Source organism: Pteropus alecto, unplaced genomic scaffold, assembly GCF_000325575.1.
Source record: "Pteropus alecto unplaced genomic scaffold, ASM32557v1 scaffold155, whole genome shotgun sequence".
Classification (NCBI taxonomy): Eukaryota; Metazoa; Chordata; class Mammalia; order Chiroptera; family Pteropodidae; genus Pteropus; species Pteropus alecto.
This window is the reverse complement of record NW_006438113.1, coordinates 17,716,916-17,725,608: the sequence shown is the minus strand read 5'-3', so window position 1 is coordinate 17,725,608 and position 8,693 is coordinate 17,716,916.

The following is an 8,693-nucleotide window of genomic DNA, read 5'->3' as shown; positions in this document are numbered from 1 at the left end:
ATTCTCGTTTGTAATTTCAAATATCAGCCTTTGCTGCCAATTACAAGTCCAAATCTTCAATATGCTCCAACACCAGACCCATATAGTCAATTTCTTCTGTATCGCTCCACTTGCATATCTCACAGGCATCTAACCGAGCAGATGTAAAACAAAATCTATTCTGTTTCCTGCCACAAAGCTGTTTTTTATTTTCTGTTTCAGTTAGGGGCATTACCTATTTGCCAAAGTTTTTGTTGCCTCACTCGTTTACAATCCACATCCAATTGATCAGTGAGTTCTGAAGATTCATCTTCTTAATAGCTCTAGAATCTGTCTTTTCTTTTCCATCCCCTGTGGCATTTATTTATTTAACTAAATTCTCTATATTAAAGATTATATACTTATTTAAATGGCTTTCTATGTCAGCGGTTCTCAATCTCGGCTACACACTATAGTCAATTAGGGAGCTTTTAAAATCCCTGATGCCCTGACCACGACCCCAGACCATTACATTAGGATTTATGAGGATGGAATTCAGGTGTTCCAATGTGCAGTAAAGATGGACAATCACTGTTCTCAGTAGCCCCTGTGCACTGAATGCTAGTGATGTACGATTCACATGCTAGTGATATTGTCGGGGTGACATTGTCAGGTTCTATAAACCCATAAGTTTCAGCTAAAAACTGAATTTCTTAGCATACTATTAGTGCTCCTTATATCTCATTAAATCATTTATTAATTTTAATAGATATTACTTGCATATGACAAATAATTCAAGAAGTACAAAAGAATACACTTTGAAAACAAAACAAAACAATACTTCTATCAACTTCTCAACCCTCAAATTCTTGCCCCACCTCCACAGGCAACCAGTGTTTCCAGTGTCCTTCAGGATATTTAATGTAAATATGTTTTCCTTTTATAAATGAGATTAATAGAACACTGTAACACTGTTTTGCTTCACGTTATCTTCACTTAAAATATTTCTCGGAAATATATTCATCTCAGTATATATAGAAATGGATCATATTTTAAAATATAGATGCTTTGTGTTCCATTATATGTATATAAAATAATTCATTTAGTGAAAACCTGATTCAAGTTGTTTTCAATCTTTTGCTCTTACAAACAGCTGTAGCAGCCTTCTACATGTCACTTTGTTCATGTGCCAAAAAGAGACGTGCATTTTGTATTTTTATAAGAATTGCCAATTTGTTTTCCACTAAGTCTGTGCCTATTTAGGTTCTACCAGTAATACCTGTTCCCCACACTCTCTCCAACATAGCATGTTAATCAATTTTTTTGATATTTGCTATTGTGTGTTTATCTTAATATGAATGAGAATGAATATCTTTTGAAATGTTGAAATGCCATATGCATTTCTTTCTCTGTGAATGGTGTATCCATTATTTTCACTAAGCTGTTTTCTATTTTACCATTTTCTCAAATATTAAACCCTAGGAAAACCAATTGTTAATTTGATCACAAAGTGTGGGGTAAGCATGGGAGAGAAAATCTGAGTGTATATTTACAAAGCTAACAAGGACTGATGGATACAAGAAGGGGAAAGGCCTAGTTGGCATCTGATCTCAAGTGGCTTTCTTCTGCTAAAAGCCTTGAATGTCACAGGTGGCAGAGAGAGATGACATTGAGCAGATGCTTTCTTGCTTAAAGAGCTACTCTGACCTGTCAGTAGCCATTTGGAATGAATATCTTCAGGAAGAATACAGTCAAACTTTTATTTGAATTCCAAGGAGACCATAGGTATTTTTTGAGCCAGGCTTTCTCTGCTTGACTATATGCCAGCAGGAACTGAATTGAAAATTTTAAATAAGGGCGATTTTAGATAGAGAGTGCTATTGTTTCCATGTTTCCATATAGAGTCTAGTTTTTGGGGAATAATAGCTAAGTGGTTGAATTTCTTTTCTAATGAATCTATGATAAAATGTAATTATGTGTGTTTCATAGAAATAACAATATGAAAATAAAGTACATGTATTTTGAGAAAAAGATTTTTTAAGCTGTCAATAATGTTATATTCTCATATAAAGAAATGATTGCTTAGAGACTGTTTTAAAACAAAATTAGACCTAATTAATATGTTATCAAATTTCATTTGTTGCCATGTGCCCTCTCTGTTCCTTAAGCCTATAAGAGTAAAGGAAGCTCCAAGAATGGAGTTCTCAAATTTGATCACCAAAGTGCCCAAAAATGAGAATGAGAGATTTTAGCAGTTAGAGTGAAATGGGAGCTAAAAAGTCAAATTTGATGCATCAGCTGTCTCTAATGAGAGTGAAGTTGTGGAATTATTTACTGAATTCTTAGTTGAGGCCATTACTTTTTTTTCTCTTTAGGCTTAACTTGTTTTCGACTCAATTTAATACTCTTCCCTAAATGTCCAGTTTAAATTTTTCATGGAAAGAAACAGACCAGTAAGGTCATTGCACTGTTGAACTGATCAGAAATTTTCTTCATGATGTTTCAGTCTCCCTGTTACGTAGAGAATAATAGTTATTTTTTAATTTCCTTCTTAAGAAAGTTTTTTTTTTTTTGGAAGAAAAAAATGTATTCACTATTAGCTCTTTCTTTGTTATTTTATTATTTTTCCGCCTACTTCTTAAATGTAGCCTTTCTTGGTTTAGTTCACAGTTTTCCTCTCACTCTTTATTCATATACTTTATTCATGTTGCAGGGTTGTAAAATTCACTCATGCTACACCTCAGATGTGTAGAGAAATTGTAGTTCTCCAGACTCTCATCTGCTAGTTAGAGGGAAATTATGTTTTACTTATATTTGCTTTAAAATTTAGTGTGACAGAGAAGTGTTAATAGTCTCTGAGGTATCATGTATCCTGAGAATAAATAAACCTACCCAGTCTTCCTAAATTCTGTGCCCTTTACAGCTTATTTTACAAGACGGGGATAGAGATGTGCCTCGTGGGCCCTCCTGGTAGAGGGGTTGGGTTATGGTCATGAGGCAGGCTGTGCTCTGGCCATTCCTGTTTCTCACCAATTCTGTTATCCTTGACACACTAAGGCTCTCTGGTTTTCACTTCAGGACTCACTGGCACTGCAGACTCCTCTAAGGGTTGTTTGTCTTATTACCCCATTTGGCTCTGATTAAGTGATATATCCTTTTGCCCAAACTTTTTTTTCATCAGAACATTTGGAATGTACCTTGATTCTTTCTTCTATCTACACAAAAATTGTTTCTTTGAGACACCCCTTTTCTAGGTCCACATAATTGCCTGAGACCCAGAACTTCATTCTGGTTAATGGGCAGAGAGATTGGGGGGGTGGCGCTGAGAGCCCTCAAAACTGGAGTTTAGTCTTCCTAGATATAAAAAAGTGTCCATTACTCCACATTCTAAAACCTCACTGGTTGTGTTACAAAAAGTAGGTCTGGGTGTCAGGTCCTCACTATTCGCAGGTCTTGCAGAGTTATGTTCCCTCCCTAGGTTTTGGGTAATCTATCTACTCCTCTTTCTAAAGAATGCACCCTCTCTTTTCTCAAATATACCTCTTCTCTCTGCACTCATCATTCAGGGCATCTGGCAAAATCTTATTAATGACTTCTGTGTGAAAACTGCTTCTTTAACATTTCTATGTCTATTAGGTCTCTTAAATATAGTTTGGGCAAAATAAAACTTTTCACTAATTCTCTGTCATTCCCAACTTTTTCTCAGATGTCTTGGACATCTTCCCCATGCCCCTTCCAACACTGAGTCCTCAATTGCTCATACCAAACATCAGAATATTATTTGTTTCTTTTTGCACTCACTCTTCAATCCTGGACTGTATCCACTATATCAGCTAGTATTGTTAGCTTTATCTCTAAAACCTAAACCCAATCTACCTATTTCTCCCATTTTGTCTCAATTACTCTAGTCATCTTCTTTTTCCTAACTGGAATAAATCAGATCACATCTCTCCCTTGCTTAAAATCCTTCAGGCCTATCACATTTAGGAAAAAATCCTAAATTTCTTTATCTGGCCTATTTGATGCTCCGTGATCTTGTCCTTGCCTCCTTTTGTGTCTTTATCTTAGGTTACTCTATCTCTTGCCCGTTACACTTCAAGAAGAACTTCTTTCTGTTCCTCAAACACAGTAGTTCATTCCTAGCCCAGGACTTTTGCACTAGGGATTCCCACCTCCAAGAAGCCTATCCCTCCACTCTTGGTATGGAAGAGTTGCCTCCATCCTGTTATTTAAATACCAGCTTGAATGTCTTCATTCTCCATTCACCTAAATTAACATAACCTCATGGTCCTTGGCTATGACTTTATTTTATTCTCTGCATAATATTCAGAGTTATTTTATGTTCTTCTCAGTGCTGGTTTGCTTGGCTTTTTTCCCATCTCCCTCCATTTCTTTTCAGAACAAGCCTTGACTCATACCAGGTACTAAAAAATTATTTGTGATAAATCAATGAGTAGATGAATGTGAGTATTCACAGAAGAGGCTTTTATTCAAACAGCTTTGCTTTGGCATCTATACTGTCCTTGAGGGTAAGGCCTGCCTACCTTTTTGGAATGAAGGGAAGGAAAATATGACATGAATTAATATATGAATATATCTTCTGCTCATGTGTCATAACCATATTTAAATACATGAGGGAAGATAAAACTATGTGGCTTTCACATTCATAAGAACAAGTGGACATATGCAAATCCATAAACATATCCATTGTCATTTTTCTCATCTTTATCCCATTTCCCATTTAGAGAAAAAAAGTGCAGCTTGCACCAGTGTTAATTTAATTTTACATAAACACGCTTTTTGAGGCTGAAGCAAATCTGACTGATTTTCAATGTGAAAATAAAATATAAAAACTGTTCTAAACAGTTTTTAGAATTATTTCTAAACAGAACTTGTCTCTAATCCTAATGTAACAGAAATGTGTACATAAATTGGATTTATCAAATGAATTTTTGGCTAACAACTGTTCAAGATCGATGTTAACATCGCACATAGGAAAGCTGCATTTTCTAGGATTTGACATTTTCAGCAATCAAGAATTACTATATTTTGTAAATGAAAATATCACTACTAAAACCAGAATGCTATAAATAGAATGATGTCATTTATTTCCAAAGACTATCGATGTATCAGAGTGATGCAAAAATAATAATAGAAGTGAGATATTTTGTGGCAAACTTTGGCAGTAAGTTTAGGACTATAACCTGCGATTTAAATTGGGGTAAATGCTGTAGCCACAAGTGCCTCTGGTGAGTATTCTCCGGGCAAATGGGAAATGGGTTAAAATTTGAGTAATAAAGCTTGCCTCACAAAGGAATTTTAAGAAGCAAATGAAATTGTACACGTGAAAAGGTTTTATAAAGTGTTTAAATAAAGGCTAACCTTTGTAACACATTACATCATGTCCCTGTAATAGTGGATCACAATAGAGAAAGAATGTAGAGGCAGAGAACTTATTTTAAAGCACAGCCTCACTTTAGGTTGACCAACTCTCTAGGTTTGCCTGGAACTAAGGAGTTTCCTGAGATGTGGGCCTTTCTGTGTGGACAAACTGGGACGATGAGGTCACATTTATTATTAGACTTTGCACCAGTAAAACCATTGTAAGGATCCATCATCAATTTCATGGTCCATAAATACAAGATATTATAGTAAAGTAATATGAAGTCAGAGGAGGCTGAAATGAATGTGAAAACATGAGGAGTCCAGGAACTTTGACAAGTAAAGAAGGATGGAGGTGAGTCACACATCAGTGTGTTTGTGGAGAAGGTTCAGGAAATAGGGCATCATAACTAGTTTTTAAAAATATTTCAGTTGTGGAGGATGAATAAGTTCTAAAGAGTTGTACTACATAGTCCCTATAGTTAACAACTCTGTATTGTTACAAAATTTCTGAGGTTAGATCTCATATTAATTGTTTTACCACTGAATTGAATGTTAGTGATGACTGAGTTCCAGGCACTCTATTAGGTTATGAAAACACAAAAACAAGGAGAATGCAGTCTTTGCCTGACCATATCCCATATCTCTAAATCTATCCAATTTCCTCAATTCTATTCCATCTCAGCATAAGGTACAATTCTCTCCAATCTCCCCCTGCTTTCTTCGCAGTCTCCAGCTATCTATCCAGTAATCTGAAACATGATTCATTCAACTGGAGTGATGTATTTAAAGTGCTAGTCTAATCATTTCACTCCTCTGTTTAATCCTTTTAATTGAAGTATCCATTGCTATTAAAGATGAGCAAAATAGAGAATCTAGACATGAGTTAAATATCTCTAGTGCTTTGGTGCCTCATAGCTTCATCTTTATTGCTGCCATACCATCTGCTCACTGCAGTTTTTAATCCGTCAGGCCCTAACTCATTTCCTCATATGCCATGTACCACTTTCCTTCCTCAGGACCTTTGCACAGGCTATTTCCTTTGCCAGGGGTACGCTCACTACTGCTTCACCCTCCTTGCCTGACCTACTCACAGTTCAACCAAATGTCAATTTAAATGTCACTGCCCATAGGCAATGGGGAGACATTGGGGAAACTTCCTCTTTATACACTTTCATATTAATTTGAGCTTCTAATAGTGCTTATTTTGACTGTAATTTAATAACTATTTGCATAATTATTTATTTAAAGCCCAAAGCATGACTCTAAGCATCATAAGAGCACCAATCATACATGTCTTTTTTATCTATTGCTGTGTGTTTCCATATCCCTATCTCCTAGTGTAATTCTTGGCACATATTAGATACTCAGTAAATATTTGTTGAATTAACAAATAAGCAAATGAATAAATGAATAGATGAATGAATGAGAGTCAAAGAATAACTTCTAGAAGCTCACACTCCATTAGAGAAATCTCATTTAAATATTTATTTACAGAAATGAGAATATGTGTTATGTTATTTTAATTATTTCCTACTAAATCCCAGTGAGGCAGATAAAGCAGGGATTATTATCTTCATTTGACAGAGAAGGAAACTGAGACCCATAGAGGTCAAAGTAGCAGGGCCAGGGTCACATGAAAACAAGAACAGAACCGCACTGCTAGAAGTGAGATCTGATTTAAAATCATATGTTTTTTCCTTTGTTCTATATTGTTGCTTTTTAGGTAAGAGGAAAAGGCAAGCAAACTAAGAAGTGAATGAAGACCTTGGGTAACTCTTTAGTCTAGATGCACATAAGGCAGTGATCATGCTATAAATCTTCCCACCTCCTACACCAAATCATCTGAGAGCTGCTCTTCTAGAAATAGCACCTGCTGAGGTGTGAGTGATCTTTTACTGGAGAGCTGCTTGAGAGGTCGTGTGCATAGCTATGAATGAAATCTTAGTATCTCTGATGCTGACAGTAGGACTCACTCTCTATAGTGTGTGTTAATTCAGCATAACTGGCCAATTATCAAACTCACTTGCAAATCTTTTAAAGAGAAATTATTTATATCCAGCCACACTTCAAATATAGAGGAATAAAATCTTCAGAACAGGACCTGTAAACCACAATTTTTTCACATTCTCTAGAAGATTTTGATTCTCAATCAGGTTTAGGAATTATTGCATTCACTCCTTTGATCATTAAAATCCTGTGGTTTAAGTTTAAATGCTAAATGAAAAAGGAGAAGTGATTTGTCCAAGGTAATATAACTAGTTAAATAGTGCAGCAAGGATTCCAAACTCAGATATTCTAACTCCTAGTAGCTGACACATTTCATTATGACCATTTTAAAACAAACAAACAAACAAAAACAAGAAAACACCGTATCCTGTAGAGAAGTTCCATTAAAAAAACTTAATTGGGGTAACTGAAAAGGGGATGTTACTTGGGTTAAAATATTCAGTCAGGGCCTCCCATGTGTTAGGGCATTAGTTAAGAAACCGTGAAAGCATTAGTTTTCAAACTCCAACATGGGTTAGACGCCGCTGGGGCTCCACACCTGGAAATTCTGATTCAGTAGGGTTCTTGGAATCTGTACCTTTAAAGAGCCCCAAAGGAGAATCTTATGTGCATAGTTAGGCTTTGGTGAACATTGTTTAAAATTGCCTTCCAGTCTCAGACTCTGTGATTATTTGCCTCTAGAGTGGTGATTCTCAACCTTGCTCATTATAACCATTTGGGGAATAAAATAAAATACTGATGTTGATGCCACATGCTAAGAAATTCTGATTTACTCTGTCTGGGATGAGACCTACTTAACAGAATTTTGGTAAAGCTTTTTAGTTGATCCAAATGTGAAGCAAGGCTTTAGAAGATTGATTGTTGGGACCACATGTATTAGCTTTGCTTCCATATTAAGGCTGGAGATAAATTGAAGGAATTCTGATTGCCTTTCTGCTCCCTAGGCATAAATAAAATTATAAGATATTTTACAAAGATAATATAGCACTTCGTGGCAACAATATACTAACAGTTATGTGCTTGAAGATTAACATATAATCCACTACTTGAGAGACTTTTTTTTAATGAAGCATAATTATGGAGACAATTTCAAGAGATATGAAGACACAAGCTAGCACATGGGATTAAACAACTAAGACTAAAGGAAAAGAAACGATTTCTAAATCAACAACAGTTATATCTATGTAATTACTTTCATAAGAGTTATTAATTAGGCTGTTTATATTTTAATAAAAAAAGAGAGAAGTGTAGTTGTGTAACTTCTGGGAGGTAAGATCTTTTTTCCCAACAACTGCAATGGCAATAACAACCACAAAAGAACTATAATTTCAGATCAAAGTCTA